Raw genomic sequence first — 24173 nt, 5'->3', positions numbered from 1 at the left:
CTAAGCAATATAAAGTCAGGGACAGTGGTACAAGTGAACTACAAAACATGTCTTGGTTGCCTTTTGGATGTTTTGCAACTTTCAATAGTGTAATGACTTTGTAGCTCTCTTAAACTTTCATTTGGGAATTGAGCACCAAATGCAGTTATAGAGACCTACCAATTATCTGGGCTTGCATTAACTCACTACCAAGGGGAGGAGAGTAGTTAGTTATTCCCAGACTCTTCAAACACCAGACTTGCTCAAGAAAATGGTATTGTGAACGTGACAATTGAGTCAGAAGGGGAACAGCTTCCCTGCGTTTGAAGGGAGCCATGCAAACCTACAGATGTTACCAGTCAACATGTACAAAGCACATCTTCAAGGTGGCTATCTGGTTTGTATGTACCTTGCCCTGTCCAGGGAAACACTAGAAAAGCTTGTATTGAAGCCAAAGGGGAGAGAGGGTTGGTGGGTGATGTGTGAACTTGTATTATTACAGTTACGGAGACATCGTATTATCGCTGTGTAGAGCTGGTGGAAACAAGTAGGATTTATTTTTTTGGAGAAGAAAGGGGGGAGCATTTTCAAGAAATGATTTCTTGGCTGGAAAGCTGAATGTGTGAGAAGGGTGAGTTAGAGGACATGCTTTCCACACCTGGAGAAGTGAGAGAGATGCTTAGTGATGGGGCAGGCTAGGGCAACCTCTTCTTTCCTGCCCAAGGAGACAGAAGGGGGTCAGCTCCTCTTGGCAGTTGGCAAGCTTGAGATCTTGAACAGCGATGAGGAGTCTGGTGTAGAAGCAGGTGTTTCTGAAAAACAAGAAAACTGTTTGCATATTGATGTTCTTCACAACTCCATCCCAACTCACTGCATACGGTTCAGATTTGAAACTTGTTTTTGTTTTCCTTCTTCCCTGCAGTTTTAGCAGACACTCAGGATGAACTTGTAGGGTAGTTACTTTAAGTAGAACTGTTTCTTCCTTGTTTTCAGCTCAAAGTGGGAAATCTGCCATGTTGTTGTATGAATGCTATCGCTGCCTCTAAAGAGGCTTTCTCATGCTGTATGAAAATGTATCAGAACAACCATGGTGCCACCAAGCTGCTCTAGGGAACTCTGCTCTCTGCTGCACTTGTCACTCTGCTTGTCACATAAATGCATGTTGGCTTTGTCTCCCTACATTTTCCCTGCCTTTCAGCTTTTGCAGTACCTACTTGAGCTACAAAGATTGCGGACCCTGCAGTGCTAGGGGCTGGTGAGTCTTTCCTGTTGGCTGGAGCACGAAGATTTTCCCATCGCAGTTTTAAAAACAAAATTATGCGTATGTGTGCGCAAACTACACTCATAATTTCAAGTGCTGGCAGGTTCACCAACAGCTTTTAGCTCGTGAACCCGTGTCAGGACATCTGTGCACACAATCTCTGGGTCTGTTATGAGCCCTCCTAGGAAAATTCTTCTAAGCTGCCTTCATTATAAGTAAGGACTTTAAGCCTCAATTAAGTGACTTTAATGTCACTTTTTCTAGCACTACACAATATTTTCCCACATTCATTAATGAAATACTTGCTGCCATCTACCTTTCATCACTGGATTTCTTAATTCCCTAATATTTGCTTATATAAATCAATCTATGCACTGTTCTGTCATATGAATTATTTTTAAAAATATTTTAAAGCCTTCCTAGGGTCTGCATTACTTCCTCCTTTCTCAGAAGGTGGTTCTGACTGTAGGCTGAGTTCTTACGAGTTGCTAATGCCCAGTCTGACCTGAGCTTTCGGTGTTTTGATTCTTAATAAAGTCAAAAGCCTATGCTAAATGTCTAGCTAACTCGTCCAGTGATGCATTATGGTTTCCATCCCATAATATAATCCAGAAGCCTTTAATCTATTTAGCTATTGTACTGATGGACAGTAAAATATATCCCTTGTTTGCCTTTTTCTCAATCTTTGCCTCTCTGCATGGTCTCATTACTCTTACTGAATTGCAGTGCTGAGACTGTGAATGTTTTTGATCCTTGCATCCTATTCTTTTATGCTTGTGTGAAGCTGCTTATGTATAATACGGAAGTGGAAAAACAAATCCTAGACTTCTTGTAAACAACACATTTGTTCTTACATAAATGAAGTGATTTAAAGGTGGTCTCCCAGGTCATCTAGGGAAGTTTTTTTTTTTCTCTAGGTCTATATTGCATCTGCCCAATCCCATGCCTGATGCTTCTGTTCGCGTGGGCTGGGGGAGCCTCACTGGCACAATGATGTGTGACATAAGGCTTTGGCAGGTGGGTCTGACGTGGTTTCTTCACTTGCTTGGTACTTGCTCACTGGGCCAAACGGGGGCGGTTGCAAGGTAGCCTGCTCTGTGCTGGGCTCGGGGGGAGCTATTAGAGACTGTAACCACATCTTTGAAGGGAGACCATGAGAATTTTTTCCTCTTCCCTTGCATGTAGTATGACTTCTTGTAACCCTTTTAGTTTGGCAGCTTTTTCTACTCTAAAATGAAAAACTCTTCTGAGATTTCTTTTTCTTCCCTTCATCAACCAAAAAAAGAAATAATCCCAAGAAGATAAAATACTGTTGGCTAATATCCTCTTCTAATGGAGACTTAGTAAACAGTCTAGAGTGGCGTAGTATTTTACTTAATTTCTACATCCAGTGCCTAACAGCTAATTATTTAACTGCTGGACAAAAAAGCATTACTAAATTTTACCTAATGTTCTGTCTTTTATAAGTGTGATTTCTTTTAAAGGTGTGTTCTCTTGCTGCAGCCATTTTTCTCTGGCTAATTAAGCGATAACATTAGGCTAATGTAAAAATGGGATAAATACATTAATGTTAGCAATAAAAAATCGAGTTTCTAAACAGCTTTAGGACAGCTAGTGAGTTTGACTGCAGAAAAGTTTGTGATGTTTTTAGCCAGAACTTGAAAACTTTAAGTGCCTGAACTTTAGCTTGCACATCTAGTGCTAGCCTGGAATTACTGGGTACCTGATATGACATAAGAAACTGAATCCACTACAGTCCCTTTTCAACAGAAGTGTACTCCCACTGTTGGAATAAAATTGAAGATTAATCTAAAAAGCAGTTAATATTCTGCATAATATTAGCTAGTTAGTGTTGTTATCAGATCTTTCTGTTTCTATTTGTGGTTTGTTCTTTTGGCACTGTTTTCTCTCCAGAAGCTCTTTTAAACTCTCCCAACTCAAAATGTTCTGTAAAGGGCAAAAATTCTCATATCCTGGGCTCATCACTCCCCTTGGCAATTATTCACTGAGTAGCTCTTGTAACGGGGCCGCAGGTTAAAAAAGCACTTAAACATTATTCATGTGCTTGAATACTTTCCAAAACAAAAATGCTCATCGTGAGCATCTGAACTGAGAAAATAATCTTTGGTTTGCTCACGAGCCGTCAGCACTTCGTCAGCACCCTGGTTTTGAGGGGTGTAGCTGGATGCACAGGGTACATGCTGCTGGCTGGGGGAAGGTGCAGCCTGGCGACTGCCTCGTTCCACTCGCTAATCTCACAAATATTCTTTGGTGTTAACTTGAATGACTGCAGACATAGTAGCTTGGCCCTCCGCTTGCTGTTGGGAATTCACTAAGGCAAAACTCAGTTCAGTGGTGATTGAATTGCCCAACTGATCCTGCTGAGTTGGAGGGGAGAGGCAGGGGTGTTATCTTTATGCTGACAACACTGAAGCATAAACCAAGTGTGTATAACACTTTATTGGATTCATATGGGTGCTGAATACAATGCTTGACAAGATTAAAATGCTCTATTACTGGAAAGCAGCTGCTCTGCTCTTAGGGCGGCTGCAAAAAGTCAACCAATTTAACCTTTTCTTATGGAGTAAGACCTGCAAACATGGACAAATTGACTAGGAATACATTATGATTGATGGCACTTAACAGGTGATTATATAACTATCATTGTGTATCATTGGTCTTCATGGCTTACTGAAAAGATAGAGAACTACTGGAGTCACCGTATCATTCCCAGCCATTTTTAGGAAATCTTACTGTGTATATACATATATTCAAATCCAATATACATATCATCTGCATCTGGTGCTGCTTTTTTTTTTTTTCTTCTTTCTTTTTTTTTTTCTTCTACAGAAAGAAATATGAAGTTCCCAGAAAAGTAAAATGAGATCTGGAATAGGGAAAATCAGCTTCAGTCTTTTAATCAGTGGATGTCATTCACTTCTGGATAATGTTATCTCTCTTTTTAATACCAAGTCATTAATAAATGTTACAGTTTTCTTGACTGTCCTAGCTTTACTTGATGCATACTGTTTCTAGACTGCAAATAAATAACAGGCAAAGAACACATTCTACATGCACATAATTGACCTCTGTCTGGCGTTAATCAAAACTGGTGACTGAGCTATTGAAATACTATAGAGTATAGAATTCACATTAATCTGTTTAGAGTAATAGCTTTGACTTCTATGCCCGTAAGAGGGCAGCAACAATTATACCTCTGCATAAATGGTAACAATTTTTACATGAGTACATATAAAAATTGTACAGTAGAATTTGCAGTAATTCTGTGTGCTTTAAAAAAATTTCTTAACCTTAGAAACATTGGACAAGCAAACAGGTGAGTCGTGACTGAATGGGTTTCTACCTCTATTATGGCATCCACAGATACCTATTCCTCATCATAATAAGTGTTTCTCATACTTTCAGAAAAAAAATGCTCATCGTGAGCATCTGAACTGAGAAGATAATCTTTGGTTTGCTCATGAGCCGTCGGCACATGATCAGCTCCCTGGTTTTGAGGGGTGTAGCTGGATGCACAGGGTACATGCTGCTGGCTGGGGGAAGGTGCAACATGTTTCTTCATAAGAAGTGTTCCTCATCATAAGCAGTGTTTCTTGCACAATATGCCTGATATATATTCAGATGTACCAAAGGAAAAATGATTGATTGGTAACCTTGGCAACACTAAGACATTATTAAAAAAAAAAAAAAAGAAAAAAACCCAACACAGTGAAATGTCTGGTTGAAGGTAAACGGAAACATGATCTGCTTTCAGAATAGAAATTAGAGAGCAGATAACCTTTCCAAATGAAATTACGTTCCATGGTCTGGTATATAGCACCCAAGTTGACTCACAAAGGAGCTTGAAAAAACCCATCTATCTGGCAAACATTTGCCAAATGCCTAGAGAGGCATGATAGAAGGTGATGAGTGTTGTTGCTACTTTGACAGTAGGAGCTCAGTATTGACCAAAATCCATGGCAGCTCTGAGCTAGGAATGGCTTTGTGGCAGCGCAGATAGTTGGTACTTTGCTGGAGGTCTCTGTTCTTGACGTGTATGTACATGCTGAAAAAATAGGCAGAATTCAATTTCAAGGGAGCTCTTTTAACTCTGCCGTTGCTGTTCTTTTTTTTTTTCTATTGAATGCACAAAGAGGAGGAGAGGTGGCAAGAAGGAGGTGGAAAGATTGTAAGGGCTTCCGTGGTGCAGAAAGCACAGCCTTTCCTTTGTTTGTAAGTAGTGTGTTCATTCTTCAGGTGTTGCTGCTTGAGATGGATCTGCGCGCTCATGGCTGCCTTCCACAGCTTTGTTCCAAAAAGCTGTTTCCCTCAGTGCAATGGCTAGAACCCAACAGGCAGACTATGATGCTCAAGCTTTCATGATTAAACATTATCAGATCAGTAGAAATGCATGGTGAGGGTGGGAATTAAAGTTTCAGTTGCTCGTTTTTTAGTGGTTTTTGAAAAATGCTCCAAATCCATGTATTATTGCACTGGGGACCCAACTCCTCCAGAAGCCAAGGCTGAAAAACCACCTGCTTGAATTGCTGCCTAAGTCTGAGATAACTAGTTTTGTTCTCATGCCTCACTGAACTTCTTGTTACTTTTTTTTTTTTAATTCCACTTTTCCTGATATTTTGCTGCTTCTATTCTGCAATTGTCCCTTCTGTTCTTTCTTATTGCCTTATATGCCTCTTTCTTACTCAGCCCATTTATGTCACCCTTTAATATTAGAGAGAGGCTGCATATTGTTTGGGTGTACTTGAGCATGGAGACACCATTTCATACGAACTTGCATACAGTGATATGCATCTGCAGAGACTGCATTAACTGTCTTATGCAAGAGCTTCTTCTAAGTGCATCACACTCAATCCCCAGCTTTTGTTGCCCACCCATGCCTTCCCTTTCAGTGCCAATGTTACTGCTGGTGGCACTTGTCCATGCATTTGTGATGAACTGAAAACTTAACCTTCTGTTTTATTTTAAGATTTTTGCCACAAACCACCTTCATTGTACCAGTGTACACTTTCTTTAGTCTGGCATGTTCTCTGAGCATGCCATGCATGTGCTGATGGAGCTAGTGAAGTAACTCAGGCTTCATCCTCCCTTCTTTCTCGTACTGGATATGGTGCAAGCTCATTTGACTTGCTTTGGCATGCCCAAGTTTGGATGGATGCCAGTCCTGAGTCCTCCTTCAGCTTCAGTAGGGACTCTGTGGCTTCTGCAATTCAAATTCCAGTTGTGTGGTCAAGTATTAAAGTTGGAGCTTGGAAATGATCTGCCTGTCAGGTCTGCCATGACGGGGTTTCCCCCGAGCGTGCTTAGCCCTTTTCCTCACTCCCTTTTGCAGTTGTGAGATAGGCTCCTAAGTTTTATAAGAGTTTGTGTCTGTTTTGTTATCTTCTTTGTGTCTCCTCCAAAATCATTTGTTTTCTGGTAGCGTGCACTACTCCTCAAATTCCTGTAATTCTGTTGCATAGTTTTGCCTCTTGCCTGACTTAAAAAGCTATTAAGAAAAACAAGACAGAGCAAGCTTTTATGTGCCAGCTACTATTAGAAATGAAGTTATCTTGGTTTTGTTTTTCTTCTTGCTTAAGGGTACAGCACTGTTCTCAATCTGTTTCTGTTGTCCTGTATGCTTTCAGAGACCTTCAACTCTCATGAAGCTTTTTACTGCTCAATTACGCTAAGCAAGCTGTTTCCTTGGCTATGTCTAGACTATGCAGCAGGGAGATGCCTTGGAGTCCCTCTCTCATAAGTAGGACTGGTGACGTGGTGTGCACCATGTCTCTCTGTTGGCCTAGGAACAGAGGTTTTTCTTAGTTTTGAAAATAAAGCGTGGGGGAATGCTGAGTTTTTAGGTCTCATCTCAACAAAGAGTTGGGATGTTCATCCAGAGTTTGGATGTTTTTCTGGGTTCTGCAGGTAGCTATAACCCTAGTTTTGTGTTAGTCCTGCTGTGGTAATGTTGTGGTTTAACCCGGCAGGCAGCTAAACACTACACAGCTGTTTGCTCACCCCCTGCCTCCACCCCCCCCCCAGTGGGATGGGGGAGAGAATCAGAAAAAAAAAAAAGTAAAATTCATGGGCTGAGATAAAGACAGTTTAATAGGACAGAAAAAGGAAGGGAAAATAATAATAATGATGATAAAATAATATACAAAGCAAGTGATGCACAGTGCAATTGCTCACCACCCGCCGACTGATGCCCAGCCAGTCTCCGAGCAGCGGTGACCACTACCCGGCCAACTCCCTCCGGTTTATATACTGAACATGACGTCACATTGTATGGAATATCCCTTTGGCCAGTTTGGGCCAGCTGTCCTGGCTGTGCCCCCTCCCAGCTTCTTGTGCAGCTGGCAGGACATGAGAAGCTGAAAAGTCCTTGACTAGTGTAAGCACCACTTAGCAACAACTAAAACATCGGTGTGTTATCAACATTGTTCTCATCCTAAATCCAAAACACAGCACTATGCCACCTACAAGGAAGAAAATTAATGCTAACCTAGCTGAAACCAGGACAGGTAATTATCCCAGAGCTGGGGAGTGTGTCTGAGTCTTACTGAGTTACCATAGGTACCCAGGTTTTGGGTACCATAAATTACTCAGGCACCATCTGCAGAGGGTAACAAGGTTTTTCAACTGACTCCTGCTACACCCTTGTAAAGGTAGTATTTTTTCTGACTGTCAAATATGGTCACTGACAGATCCACAGAAAGAAGTTTCAGAGTTGCTAATCCTTCACTGCAGTTTGTAGTTAGTGCAGATGATGAGGCAGGAGCATGACATGCTCTCTGGGTAAGCTTCAACTTGGCAAGAAGCAGCTTCCCGTGGCTCCTGCATTCTTCATAAAGCTGTCCTTCAGTCCAGCATGGTGCAAACAGCTTTTGGAGCACTTTGTCAAATCCAGTCTTAAATGGAACTTAAAAAACCTGCTGCTGGTGTTGCTCTAATAAAATGAAATAAAATGTGAGTATTTTCCATTTTCGTATGTCCTACAGATACTATGCTTTTGCTTCCATATGGAATGAAAACAGAAATGTGAAAAGCAATTTGGTTCATCTATATTTTTCTTTATAAACTGCTGGAATACATATAAAATCACTCTTGTAGAACACTTTTTGCAATTGAATAAATTTCTGAGCAACGTTGGAGATCTGTTACATTCCCTGTTAACTTGCAAAAGTTCCATTTGAGGGGAGGAGACAAGCCCAAATTCTTATCTGTTGTAGGAAGAGCTATTTGCTATTCTTGTAGTTATGTTTCTAACCTCTCTCATCAGAAATAACTTTTTTATCTTCTCGAGAAGTTTTAATACAACCACTGTTTCCTACAGCTCTTATATTCTTGTTTTTAGCTAGAGAAGTACTTTCCCTTGTCCCACAAAATTTTGCCTGGATATGAGAGAGACGTGCACTCATTGCTTCCCTTCTAACAGTTACATTGTCAGCAGTGTCTGTGATGTACTGTTTAGCTCCAAGCAGGTACTGAAGCAGCAGCCAATGCTCGTGCCAGACCACAATTTTCACTGAAGAGAGTCTCACTAGGCTTTTCCTTCTCTTTCACCCAGAAACCTGTTCTCCCACACCTGCTGCTACTTCCCTGCCTCCTCAGAAGAAATGTCTGCTCTTGCTGCTAGTTAATGAGGGTAAATCTTGTATCACATGCTGTTGTGCAGCACTGTATGTGCAGTGCACCAACCCTGTTGATAACTAACAATTAGAGTGTGGTTTTGTTTTGGTTTTTTTACCTTATTAGATTATAGTTCTGCTTAAGAACGAGAGCACAGAGCAGGTTGATGATGCTGAAAAGAGGAGGTTTAACTTTTTCCAGATGGGCAATTTACCCTCATCCTTTCTGCAGCAGCCCTCGTGCTCCCTGGATCCTTTGCTGAGCTAATTTAACTCACTTGAAAGGGCAGAAAAATACCTCTTCTTCTCGGATCAGTTATAATCAAACAATTTGCTTAATGGGAAGAGGGGAGAGGATGGGTAATGCCCTTTCACCATATCTTGCAGCATCTGTAGAGGGTTACATTTTTAAAGAAGCGAAGAACAGTGGGAAAGCATGTGCAGGCTAGTATAGTAAAGGAAAGTTATTTAGGCTATGAAACAATTTTCCAAGTGTTATGGTATTTAAAGTAGGTTAGCCTAAATTTCAAATCTCTTCCCCCTTGTGCGTACGCAGTGATAAAATTATGTGGTCACATACTATGTATTCTGAGGCCTTCTGTCCCATTCAGCGCATGGGACAGGCTAGATGAAATACAACCATTGTACTGGTGAACTGTCCTGTACAGTGATTGTATCCTACAAGGAAAGCTATCACTGAGAACACAGACAGTCTGTTGCTCTTCCCCCCCCAATCTGAGTTTGTTTGCTAGCTAAGTTTGCTGGAAAATTGTGCTTACCTTTATCACATCATTTACCAAATAAAAGTGGGTAAGGGCATTATTCTACTGACTGCTCATTGTATTATTGTACACCATTCATAGAAAGAAGACAGCTGCTGCTTAAATGTAAAAATGTTTTTTCTTCCAATGTATCATAAACAGGACTTTTGGGAAAATCTCAACTATAAACCCAGTTTATAACTTGTCTGGAAAAGATGCATGTTATGTTTTTACAGACTAAAGGTAGATTCAGTGCAAATGTGCACACATAGAAAATATTACTAATTCTCCTTACTTGCATATAATTTGCTTATGTATAATTTTTTATGTTGATAAATTAATCATGTATTGGAAATCATCAAAAGCAGACTTGACATTCAAGTAATAAAGATCTTTTACAGATATTTTGCATTTTGTATTTTCCTTAAGAAGAGCATTTTGATATGAAAGTGATATATGTAAATATTTCAAAATTAATGAGTCAGGGTTCAATGGCTCTGCTGTTGTTTTTAATTTTCATACAGTTTTTCAAAAATAATGAATGCATTTGGTGGTGTTATGGCGTATTCAGGCTTGATTCTTCTGCTATCCTTTTCTTATTTTTGTGGTTTGGCTTTTAGGAGTCTGCCTTCAGAAAACATGACACAATGCAATATATCTGTTTTGGTTCCTTCCACTCTGCTCCCGTGGGCCCTTGTGCTGGCAGTGACAGCATCAGCCAGAGAGATTGCTTCACATCTGCCCTGTGGGTCTGGTCATTTCCACTTGTCTGTGGATGTTTGCAGCTTGAGAGCTGCTCTAAGCCATATGTTATGTTGATGCTTAGAGTAACTCTGCCAGGGCAGCCCTTTAAAATTAGGTGTAAAAGTCCCCTGAATTGAGGAGACAGGTAAGAGACAAGTCCTCTCTCCCCTCCTAACCCTCTGACTTGCTGCTATTGTTTCCCAGTCCCCACCAAGCAAATTCTGGCCCTGTTCTTCCTATATCCCAAGCAGTAGAAGACCAAAACAGGGAACAGGTCAGGCCTCGATGTCCCACGAGCGCATCTGTACTTTCCCCTCCCCGGCCTCCCAACAAAGTGCTGTCACCGTGCCTGTGTGCATTAACTCTACCCCAGCCAAAACCAGCACAGCCTGGATCACCAGCCATGCCACAATCTGCTGTTTTAATTGAGTCAGAAATGGTGTGTAAAAGATTGTCAGCAGCTGATTCAAAACCATGGGGGATCACTGCGGGGTTTATTGCTTCCTTTTGCTAACCAGAAGCTCTTGGTGCCAGAGGCTCCACGGGCTCCTCGCCGGTCTCCTGCAATGCATTCATGGATGTTGCATGCCGCTATTAAAATTGGACAGCAGGTGGTGAATTAAAGGATTCATCTGCCAAGAAGAAAAAAAGATGGCTTTTTTTTTTTTTCTTTTTCCTATTGCTTTGTGGCTGATGAAGAAAGAAGATGCAGCAAGTGCTAAAGCCACTACTGCTGACTTGGGGGCTCTTGTCCTGCTTCTGTAACTGCTCTTACTGTCTGTTGCTGTTGCCTTGTTCCTGCTGCTTGTACAGCAGAACCTTGTGCTTTGCTAGGAAATTTTCTAACACATTTTTGGAGGTGGAGAGCTGAGAGTATTTTGGAGCTGGCTAAAAGGCAAGAAGGGTAGTAGCCTTCTCCTCTTGTTTCTGTTTGATTTTGTGGTTGGTTTTTTTTTCCCCCTCCCATATTTCTCCTCTGGTTGTTTTTGTTGTCACTAGACTGTCTCACACTGCCCCCAGCCAAATTCATGTTCTCCTAAGATTTATTCCTCCAGACACAACAATGCAACTGAGAAAGGCTTCCTTATAATTTTGCTTTCCATCTAAAGTAATTTCTAAATAACAGTATCAATGCTGGTGTTAATTTAACAAATTAAATTCTATATTTTCACTCCCTTTTCAATGCATGTTTCTGAAATATTCCCCGATATTCTAAGCAAACTCTCCCTCTCCTTCCCTTCTTCCTCTCTGTTTAGGCTAATAGTTAAATTTCTGAATTCCTTCCTATCAGAGTATCTTCAGTCAAGTAAGAAGGCTTTTTTTTTTTTTTTTTAAGAACAGCTGTCCAATTATTTTGGCTGGCTACAGCTATAATTATATTCTGTGGTCACAGTTACAAGCAAGCGTAATTAGATTTCCAGTTTCATGGTATAAGTTCATCACCATAGAAATGAGGAAAGACTTCCTATGTGTAGGATGTTGGGACATTGATTAGAGTAGTATTTTATTAAGTATTTAAATGTGGTAATTCTTGTCCTGTTGTTATAGCTGGTGCACATATTTATCTTACAGAGTCAGATGCTATATAAGCTTGTGGTGGCATATTCTCCAGCACTCTTCTGGAACCTGTTTAATTGCTAGTGATTATTTTGGATCGGGATTTTAGGCTTTGCATGAATTGATGTCTTTCTAACATCGTCTTCCACAGGAAATTAGCTCTGAGTAGTAGCTGATTTAAGTCCATAGAAGAAAAAAAATCTGTAGGGCTGGGGTAAAAGGGTGGAAAAATCACAGGAACTGACATTTCCTTTGTACCATACAAGCGTAACTTTCCCCTTGTGCAAAGTAAGTCTGGACTTGACAGAGCCTTGTAGGCATCAAAAGCATAATGCAGAATTAAATCAAACCTTCCAATAATCCAGAGGTTCTGGGATTGATCTGGATTTAAATACTAAAACCCCAGTGATATTCAGATGAAGTATTCAGCCCTTTCTGTCTATGAAGAGCAATCAAAAACACTTGGTCAAGTTTTTTAAAATCAAAAAGTAATAACTTTGTAAGGACACTTAATTTTTCTATAGCTCCATTCTAAATGTGCCATTGCACAAGTCGGCCTTTGCTTTGTTTCCAATACTCTGCTAACTTAACCTGAGACTAAGATATCCCTTGAAACATCAGGGAAACTTTCCTGGTCTTACGCTCTGAGCACTCTGACTTGAAAATAAGGCAGCCTGAAAAGAGATAATGTATATACAGTGTATAGTTTATTGCAGATTTGTTTGTGTTTTAGCGATTGAAGTTTTCAGACTCATGAGGGCATAAAATGAGCCCTGAGAAAGATGACAGCTCTGTTTCTCTGATGAGATGAAATTCCATGCTTTTTTTTGCATTGGTTTTACCAAGGTAATAGTCCTCTGTGTTGCTAGGTGATGGCAAAATGAGCAATCTGAAGCCCTGTCTCCAGGGCTGCTCAAAGCAGGGGAGTCTGGGGATTTCCTCCTGTTGCAGTAATATAGTTTCTTATCTATTCCCAGTATGAACCTTCAGAGCTTTATCGTGCTGGTGGTGGTGAAATTAGTGGTTAATGACAAATTATATGCATGCAGGATTTGTAAAGCCCTAGACCATAATTGGCCAGATGATTGTTATTTTTAAGAATACATAGTGATCTCTTGACATAAACATACCTTCCACTGAGAGTATCAATGAAAGTAAAATCCCTTTGGGCCTAATTGTAATCTGTTACACCCAGAGGAAATAAAAAATAATCGAAAACAAAACTCCAAACAGAAAAATTAGAGTTATGAGAGTCCCTGTGAATCTATACCTACATACTTGGGTCTGCCTCAACATTATTTCCTTGCTTTATGAACTGGTAGATGCCAAGATGTAGGCATGATGGCAGGAACTGTTCTTCCTTCCCCTCGTTCCAAGCTACCCTGGCCAGCTTTGCCTTAGCGGGCTGCAGGGAGTGCACGACCTGTGAACAAAAGCTGGTATATGGTTAGTGCGGGTGCAGAGAATGGGGTCCTAGGTTTGGCTTAGCAGTTCTGCACGTCAGCTGATGAGTACACGTGCGCCTATTGTCTCTAGTGGATAAATGGAAACGTTGATCCTCATCTTCCCTCCCAATGTTTGAAACTGTGCAAGCGGTGTGATGCCGCTAGCAGCTGGAGATCCGTTCCCACGGGCACTGCCCACGGAAAGGTCACCTTGAGGGAACACCTCCTATGCGCAGGGCAGTACCCAGGCGATGAAACTCCCCATTGGAGGGGGTAAATAACCAGCTTGCTTATACAGGGCTGCCGTTGTCTATGTGAATTTTGGTGAGTCTTTTGTAATTAGGGAAAGGGAGTTTGTGTGCGGCAGGTGTGAACTTGTGTCTGTCAGGTTTACTGTCCCTGATAAGAGAAAGATTGTGCTCTGTGGGCTGATGTGCCCATGTTTGGAAATTAGCATGCGCTACTCTCTGAAGGTGGCAACCAAGCACAAGAAAGATACTGTTTTACCAAAAAAGTCCTGCTTAAGCATTAAAATAATCACAACAAATATCTCTGTAATGGAAACTTAAGACTATCTTTTTGTTCATGTTTCAATATTTTGTCCTTTCTCAGGGTCTCCTCAGGTGTTCACTCAGGTTGGCATAGGAAATTCTTTCCTGGGTGGTCTTCACAGCAGAGAGATGAAGCTGTAAGCCAGCTCCAATCATTCTGCCCCCAGGTGGAGGCAACAACTATTTTTCCCTGTTCTCTGTCACCATATCCCTGATCATTTGTTGCATTACGAGCAGTTTTGCCAATATATTAAATGTGTTAGGTTCATAAAACCTGTCTTTTTTTACCTGTTGGAAGGTAAAAACCTGCGTATATATATATTTATGCACACACTCACACTCTCTCTATATATATATATTTAAAAACATACTTCAGTTTATTTATCCCTGTTAAAAATAAACAATTTTTAACCTGAGGCAACGTAATTTCAAACAGATGAATTAGAACTATGTGCGTACTTCACAGGACTCAGAGTGTCAAATGGAAAGTAATGAAAGTCTTCTGATACGTCAGTGTTACAAATAGTACCTAATTTCTTCAAGGGGTTTGTGATTTCAGGGGAAGCTGGGGTTGGGGGAGAGGGGAGAACTTTTACTGGGATTCTGGGGACAATCATGTGCAACTTTTTTAGGAAAGGGAGAAAAAAAAAAATTCCACCAAGTTTCCCCCACTATCCTTTCTTTAAATGTACCTGCAGTTACTTAATCATTGTTATGCATTGTTTTAAAACAATATGTAATTCCTGTGCTGAAGGCTGTTTTTTCTCAACTATGTTCTGTGACATTTAATTTAAAAACAATTTGAGTATAATTATTACAGATGTTTAAAGTATATCCCTTGTAAAATTGAGAACAGATACAAGGAAATGAAGTTAAGTGCTGCTATTGCATTTTCCATTTGGTTGAAACTTTGCTGTATGCATTACTCCTGTGGGAACACACTAAATGGAGTGGAATTTTCATTTCATTCGTTATGATAGACAGTCGGTTCCTCAGATATTTCTCAGTCTACAATACCCTTTGTTTTACCAGTTGGAGCTACTGCATTGCTAGAAATAATAGTGTATTTCATTTGAACTATACAATAGAAAAATCATACTTGAGGTCAAAACCACTACTGATGAAATGATTCTTCCCTCAAAACCCATTGTCAGTAATGAATCTTCTTTCTCCCACAGGGTTTTAAACAAAGACTCGAAAACCTCTGTGCTCTGGAAGTTAAGAAATCCTGCTACCTGGCTTCTGCAGCGACGGCCTCAATTCCAAAAGTGACTCTTGCCTTAGCAGGTTGAGCATTCGTCTGTCCTCCTCAGTCAGCTACTAGGAAAATCATCAAATTGTATGATTGCAGATAGGTTTTAAATTTCCGTTTTTAAGTTAAATGAGTATCTTGTTGCATTTGGAAGAAATGCTGGTAGTTACAGCATTTATTACCTTCATTCTTTTGAAGCGGTGCGTATCCTCTACAAAATGGATTCCGTCTCTAACTACCTCTGTGTGCTGTAATAGCTCAGCCGAAGAGGCATTGTGTAGATGCTGTACCATTGCATGAACAAAGCATTTTCGAGAGACAATATTATCATTCTGTACTAATGGAAAAGTTCTTAAAGATTCACTGGGAAACCTTTATGAAAGGTTATTTTGTAACCATCCTTTTAACTGAACAGAGGATTTTATCTCTTCTGTGGAATGGCTCCAAAGATCTTGTAAAAGGAATGAATTTTGCATAAAATTCTTTAAGGCTCGATTAATGCTTTTATCCCAGTGGAACTTTATTGTCTTCAGTGAAGTTATCCGTATTTATGTTGTGATGATAGGGATAACCTCTTCAGAAATCTTTTGTTTCTATAGAAGGTGATTAGTTACCTCCTTGTTAAATTCTGCAGGACTTCTCCCTGTGTTGTGGGGAGAGGGGGAGTAACTCTATCTCATGCTCACAGTATTAAGATACGATGCTCTGGAGAACATCAAAGAAACATGTTCTGCATGTCTTCTCTGCCTCAGAAAAGGATAGCTTCCTCTGCCTGGCTGATTGTGACCTGTCAGATACCTGCTTGGGTCATCAATAACAAGAAAGGCTTGATGGGCCTGGACAGGCAGACAGACAGACTGGTCATGATGTTGGCACTTTGACTGCCTTGAAATATAGGCATTTTATTTCCAGTCTGTATAGAGGTTCACTGAACGCAATATGAAAATAATTTGGCTGATGCGTCTTTGGCGTACTGGCACAACAGATGTGTAATCAGTGGTCTTAGTTTTTAATGTGAGAGAAAGGAAACCTCTGAGGATAGGATATGAAAGGCTGTCTCAGCTTGACAAGGTTCCCACACTGTGTCTATCTGACAGGACAGTGCAGGAGAGTTTGCTATGTTGCAACGTGCTTTTCTGACTCGGGTTTGGTTCTGATCAGTCCCTGACATCTCCCATGTGCGTGAGCCGTTTTCCCTGTAAAGTATTATTTAGTGAGCAGAAACCAGTGGGAGTGAAGGGAGGAAATGAGCTGGAAGGCTGGTTGCATCTCAGTGACTCCTATGTAGGACTGCCGAATTAAAACTCCTTGCAAAATGTGTGTTTTTAAAGCATCTCTTACATTCTTCATTTACTCTCTTCCCTATGCCTTAACCTCACTGGAGTCACTGCAGCCTGGGCAAAGTGGCAAATCTTATTGCAGAGAGTGGTGTTATTCTGGGTTGTGATAGAGAGAAGATGATGATGGTGTGCACCCCTTGACTATCCTGGGTGCTACCTGCTGTCTGATATTTTTAAACCGTTAAATGATGAAGGTCTCTCCTTTCTTCCCCCAGCTCTCCTTTTATTCTTATATATTGGAAAGGATCCTTCATGGGCATTGCTCTGTGTTCTACTGACCACTAGCAACTAAGGTACACTGCGGGGATGGGGGAAGGAAAGCGGTGTGCTTAAAAGGACATTTGTTCTGGGATCTTTGCACTAACAGGTGGAGAAACTAAAGAAAGGACAAATGGCAGAACTACTGCAGACCAGGTGTTGCAGTTATTATTGGTGATGGTGGGTATGCTTCTGTTATGAATCCATAAATTAACATGCTTCTCGCTGAGAAACAGCACTTGAGATGGAGGCAATTGAGTATGGAAGCATTGCTTAATATGGATGCCTTGGGCAAGGTGACCTTTGAAGAGGGACTTCTGAAGCCTGAACCCAGACTCTTGCTGCTGTAAACATCTTCCAGTGCTTTATTGCAAGGACTAATTGCAGCATGATAACACGCTGTGAATGTAAATCTTTGTGAAATCACTCAAAAATAAAATGTTTTGTTCTAATGTGGGAACCAAGAAAAAACTAACAAGAATAGTAAGATGTTTAGAAACCATGACCTGATAGGAAAGATGAAAAGAGAATGGGGCTTGTTAGCTAACAGCTCCTTAGCTGTTTCTGTTATAGACTGTCCAACGTACAGAGGATATCAAGATGCAGGGCTCAATCTTTCTCTCCACCTATGAGAGGGAGAAATTAGCTTAGTTTATGTTTATATAGTAGAAAATAGTATAATTTGATTTTAGTAGGAAAAAATCTTTCCACCTGTTAGCCTGGTGAAACACTGAAAAAGGCTACTTGGGCAGTAGTCCACCACACTTGGGCAGTGTTTGGAGGATACTTCACTGAAAAAATTCAGGATCAGATCGGACAGATATTTTCTGTGTGTACTGGATGCTTTGTCAGAGGAGGGGGGTGGCTTGGGTCACACTTGGGGGTTTTTCCATTTCTCTGAGTTTATTTGCTATCTTCTGTACTAGCTGAAGTGGTTAAATCATACTTATTTGACAGCTGTGGCTTTTACCTTCCATAACACTTTGGTGGAAGGTGGAAAGGGCTGTGTAGAAAGTCTTTTAGAGAAGACACATTAAATGAATTCAAACCATAAAACCTGAATAATCAACCAGAGATTCAAGATCAGACTTCTCCATCTGAACTGCTGTTTTGTTTGGGTTATACTACTACCAGATAAAACCTTATTTGTGACATTTTTCTTCCCAGGTTAAGTCAAAAACCAGGGTCTGCATAGCATTCTTTTATTTCTTCCACCAAAACTTAGATTAAATTTGGATTACCATCTTTGTTGCTAGGGTCTTTGTAACCAACTAATTGGGCTGACTTGTTTGCCAGATGGTGAAAAGAGGCAGATACTGTCCTTAATCTCATCCATTAAAAAAAAGGGTAAAAAGAGAGAGAGGACATATTATATGGGCTCTCAAGAAGAAGAGAAAATAATGCAAAAAATGTCAGTTGACTGTTAGTTTTGAAAGGTGAGTGCCTCACACATTCCCAGCAGCTAAAGCTTGATAATGAGTTGCATCTAAGGTGCCTTTGGCAAGGCTTGCTTGGAAAGACTGTAACTGTGCATCAGATGCTCTGCACGTTCAGTATTGCCCAGATCTCTGGAGCATGGAGTCAGGCGCCTAGGAGGCCATGTCAGCATGTGCATTGCTAACTGTGGCAGAAGAAGGGGTGGGAGAGGAGGTACAGGGAGGAATGGTGCAAATAAGGACATAATAGGTCCATATAGAGACTTCAGATAACTCAGCAGAGTTTGGACAAAAACTAAATGAGGAAAATTGCCAGTTGTCTGGAAGCAAAATAACACTTCGAAGAGGCAGACTATCTGCTGCTGGGTTACAGCCCGACATGAGTAAATTACAGGCTGAGATAAATATGCCTAGAACTATCAAAAAGAGATGTACAACATGCACAAGGTATGATTAACCATCGAGTACAATTCATGCCAGTCCTGATTGTGTAAGTACTGCAGCAGTGAGAAGGGCATGCTGCTTTTGCAGTCGGTCTGTTTATGGGGAGCAAAACACGAGCGAATGTTTGGTTAGTAACTTAACCTCTGTGTATGTTAAAAATTACAGGAGTTTTCTACAGGCAATACTTATTCAAGAAAAGGCAAGCGTTGTTTTTTTTTTCCTGTGGTATTGATAACAGCAAGAGAAAACAGCTTATGCCTTGATTCAAAATGCCTGTGCCCTGACGGGGCCTTCTTAAGCAGCACATAATGCTTGTACTGTTTACGTCAAACATGACAGTTTATGTAGCGAGTATCATTTAGCATAGGTATCTGGGAAATGATTTGGGTTGAAATGAAGATTTCCACAGGTTTGTAATCAAAAGCAAACGGACTCACAAAAACATCCTGCAGAAAAGAAAAGTCTTTTGCTATGAGCATATATGCCTGAAAAAGATCATGGCCCACTCTTCACTGCAGTGTGGACTGTGGTAGAAGAAAAATCTTGGGAACTGGTGCTGCAAAAAAGAGTGCTAGAAGAAATTAATGGAGTAGAAAAGGTGTCAACTATATTCTTAAGGGAAATTGAACAATTTTTCAACCTGAAATACATTTTTGCCCAGACAGGATGCCAACTAAACTGAATGAACCATGGCCAATTGCAGTGTTTTATTTAAACAAACAATCCCCCAGATTCATATCAGTACAAAAAACCCCAAATCCCACTGCACAGCAATGTTGGGAGCAGGTCTTGCATGCCCTTGGCAGGGGAGCTGGAAGACAATTTAATTCCATTGCTCTGCAAAAGTCTCTCTTGTTTACTACCCTTTTTAAGTGCCCAAATCTGTGCATCGAACAGGAACTTCAGTTGCTGTGAGCAGTAAGATGCAATAATTTTCTTTGCTGGGAATACCAGCAGCTCTGATAACAGACAGCAGGACAAATCCAAGGTGGGGATCAAAGGTGGTGGAGTAGGAATCATATGACTTCAGGAAAATGGAGCAGAATAAACGGAGGGGCACAGATTGCCAAGTTGTTACTGAAAGCATTACATAGAAGTTCAAACATTTGGCAAATAAATCTCTGTCTAGAAAATCTGATTATTGTGTAACCTTGCTTGTAGAGAATGAAAGGAATCTGAAATAATCTAGACCCGCTGCCTTACATGGAATATAAATTTGCTGCTGCCAGTCAAAGGGAAGGCTTGCCAGATTTCTTCTGGTATGGTAATCAGACACTTCAGTCTCTAGACAGAACAACTACATTTTGGTACCAGCAGCCTGGGGATGTTTTTTGTATTGGATGCAGTAGTTAAAGCTGAAGAAAAACAAAGATTATAATTAGTGTGGTAAGAGTATATTAAATTATTTTTCTGTTAATTTATGGCAAAACAGAATATCTTCATCTTTTGCCATCCTGATGCCTACAAATCTCAGGTTATATATTGCTTTTGGTGCAGTTGCTTTTCTTTTGCTGACCCTCTGTAGTTTGGAAAGTACTTCCTGGAGCAAACGTTAAGAATTTAAACTTCTCTTATACTAGAAGAATGGTATCTTGGCAGCAGTGGATAAAAAACTGGTTTTCAAAGGCTTAATGGATTCTCAGGATTTTGGAGTCACTCCAGTATTGGTACAGTTAACCATCAGTGAAGTAGCAATTACTTCATTTTATGCAGGTGCAGATGAGGTGCATGTACTTGCCTTTCAGAGCAACAGTTTGACAGAACTAATTTTAAATTATCCAAGTAGCTGAGTGTCTTACCATGTTTATCCCATGCTTTAAATGTCCAGCATTTCACAAATTTTCTTCAGTCTAGTTCATGAGCTGAAATTGGAATAGCAGGATAAGTGAAATCCAAATACAGTCTTTTATTGACCTTTCCAGTACATTTACATGTAGGTACTGGAAAAAGCAATCAGGACTGACACAATTCTCTTGCTTTGTCATATGGCTGTCCTGAGTCATCTTAGCAGTCAGGAACTATAGGTGCTACTGTAACCTGTCTTAATGTTCTAATCCTGAAATAAGAATTGCCATATGTTGTCTTTCTTTTAAATATCAACCATTCATAAATGTGAGGCATATTTTTCTCAGCTTGCTATTGCCCACAAAATCCAGTGCTGGCTGAGGTGATAATTCATATCTATAGCCCTTCTGAGAACAGTTGTCTTTATTTTAGGCAAAATTTTGCCACATGAGCACATTGCAATTTACTTACTAGGGCAGGATACTGACTTTTTTCCATGTCTTATGCTCTGTTTAGTACAACTTTATGTCTAGGAGAGCTTAGCTATAAAGAATCTCTTGTGGTAATTTCACCACAAGACTCTTAACCCATCAAGATGTGAGAGTAAATTTTCTACTTTGCAACAGAGAGTCTTGCTTCCTCTTCTGTAAAATAGTGTTGGAAATGTTTGAGATGCTGAATCTATGGACAAACCCCACGGTGGTCTCTGGTGGAGTGGAGGAATTCTCTGGAAAGCAGGGGTTTCTCACGGTGGCTGTGTAAGAAATGGGTTTAAGTGTAGCTGTCTAAAATCTGGGATGGTTTTGTGGTAAAGGCTATGGGATTCAAGTTATAAATAAAAAAATCAAGTTTGTTCTGTTATAATTGTAGCTAGGTAACAAGGCTGTGCCTGTGTGCACACCTGCACTTAAGTCATTAACAGCCTGGGTGGTCCAGGAACTCCCCAGTTTGTCATCTGCACAGATGAGATAATGGACTGGTTTGGGACACTGAACTGATTTGAAACTCAGTGATTGACTGATATCTGGAGTAATATTTGACCAAGTATTTGGTGCAGGAGCTCTCCATGTGGAAATTTCAGACTGTCCTGAAGATTTTGCCTAGGCAGCTTTTCCTGTGCTTAGACCAGTTCCTTTGCTTAAATACAATGATTAACATGCTGACTGGAGAAGCTGGCTGTCCCAGGGACACCCAGGTGGTTCCTACTGCAAAACAGATCAAATTGTACATAGATAAGGTGCTTGTAAACAGTCAGTAGAAACTGTTCCTACAGATGCAGAAATGGTCATGTAGTACAGTGTTTTGTATGTAGGCAAGATGGTTAGGGGGTGTTTTGTATGCAATTTGAGATAATAGCAATGGATCATGCATGTACTGGAGTGGACAGGTAGGGCCATGGGCCAGCTGGGTAGAAGGAATCTGCTGAAGCACAGTTTGGGGAGTCTCACCTGACCCAGGTGAAGGCATCACTGCAAGGACCCTTCAACAGACTCCCATCGCTGTTTGGACAGCGACTGACTAGCCCCTTTGACAGATTTAATTCCCCAGGTGCGGGTTACCCTGTTGCAAAATCCCAGTAGTAAACTAGTTTGTTTTTGTTTTTTTTTTTCTTAACAAACACTCTGTGAATGTCTGAGCAACAGGTTATTTTTGTAAGTCTCCTTAAATGTCTCAAATTCAGATAAAATCCACAGTTGACAGGTTTGGGTTTATCCCCCCCCCCCCTTTGTCTTGAAAGGAATTATCAGTGTGGGTTGCTCTGAATTTTCTTAAATGATATAATAACCTGCTTTCCACCAGCTTCAAAGTAGTAGTGAATTGTTTTAAACTCCAGGTGGTGAGTAATTAAGGAGCAACATTGTACATGTGTAGAAGCAGTCTCCGCCAAGAGAAGACATAATAGTCACTGTTTGTTTATACAAATGCTTGCTTAAGTATTCAGATATTCAGGTGGCTTAAAGAAAAGCAAGAAGAATATAAATCCACTTCGTAAGCAGGATTATTGTGTTCGCTGTTGAGAAGATAGACATGACTAACTAGAGATAAAAGCGGAATTCCCATATCTCCAATGAATTTTGCATCTTAGACTCTAAGTTATGAGTTTTATTGTTTTCATGAAGGGCCCTCCCTATTTAATTTATTGTAATAGTATTTTTTTCAATTACTAAATAAATCTCTGTCCACTTCTAAGATCTTCTACATCTTCCTTGTATTTTCCGAGTTTAGCAAAGCTCTGCATCATTTTAACTAAAGGTCTGGCATGCAAGTGAGTGCAGTTTAGTGTATGTTCTTATTTTGGTTTAAATCTGGTTTCTATTTGTCCCAGATAATGCATTTTAAAATTATAGCTACTAAACATTAATTATTTCTAATGGCTCTAAACATGACAGAATTAGTCATTACAATGGAGCTTGGCAAAGTTGTTGTAAGCAGCAACATAGGAAGTTAGTCATCCAAGTTTTTGATGGAGAAGGCCTGGAGAATATACAATCCCACACTGCTACTCTTCCCATGAGATTCACTGTTCTTGCAGCAAAAAAAGGGACCTTTATGTTTTTGGCTTTAGCTAATCTGAGGTGAATTCACAAGGACAGGAGGAGAGACTTTCAGAGAAGGCTTAGATTGTGTTTTAATTTTCAAAGCTATAAGCTCCTCAGATGGGCTACAGTGTCTTCAGCCAGAGTAGGCAAGGACTTTCTGTAGGGGCAGAAGGTAAGGGCAGGACTGGACTGGAAACTTAAAGCCTGTTTCTGTGTCTTTCCTTACTGTCTTTCCTTCAAATAGTCAGTTATTGAGACACTTTCAGTAACGTTCAGTTAACTAACTTTTGACTAATTTCTGTCTTTAAGTACATCTGTATTCTTTACTCCGTAACAATTTATCTCATAAATTCTCCACTGTCCCTGGGGATGTGTTTTGTGTGAAATAGTGTGACTCAGTTTACACTTTTAATAGTCTTCCCTATTATGTGAGCTCAAGAGGCTGTCTGTCTTAAAGACGCTCACTGGGAATAGGCAGTCAATGAGTATGTGCGCGTGTGTGAGAGAAACTTTGCAGACTGTCTTGATGTTTGAGACAGTTCATGTTGGTAATAAAATGGAAGGCCTGAAGAGAGTGACTAAAACAAGACACCTATTTACCATGGTAACTCTTGAAGTGAATAAAGGATCAGCATGAGTGGGTCAGCACAACAGTCTGATGAAGGTTCAGAGGAGGACTTCTAGGTGATTAGTATTTTGAAATAGGGGATCCAGGATAAATGTGCCCTTAAATATAACAGTGGCTGCTGATGGATTCACTGTGTTCCCTCTATGATACTGTCTTAGATGCTGACGTGCTTTTTGAGTCTTCAGTTTGACTATATGTTAACCTTGTAGTGCATTCATTTATTGTCTGCAGCCCTGGGCAAAACAGTCCCCTAGACTTTGTCTTCATTATATTATGCCAGTCCTATTTATTTATTTATTTTTAAATCATTAATGTTTGCCAAGTGCTTGGAAGATTACATAAATGCTGAGTGAAGTCCTATGAACTGAAAGGTGAGAGGCAAGCAAGAGCACTGTTGAAGGTGTGTAAATGCTGAGCACTGCTACCTGTGACAGGAGTCCTACTTAACTGTGAAATGGTATGATGTAGTGATGGCAGTACTAGTTTAACAGTTGCATGCTGATTCACTTTTGCATGTTTTTGCGTAGCTCAACAAAAGCATCCTGGAGAGGTGGGAGCCCC

Source organism: Pygoscelis adeliae, unplaced genomic scaffold (assembly GCF_000699105.1).
Source record: "Pygoscelis adeliae isolate BGI_AS28 unplaced genomic scaffold, ASM69910v1 Scaffold186, whole genome shotgun sequence".
NCBI lineage: Eukaryota > Metazoa > Chordata > Aves > Sphenisciformes > Spheniscidae > Pygoscelis > Pygoscelis adeliae.
Note: the sequence above shows the minus strand (reverse complement) of the source record.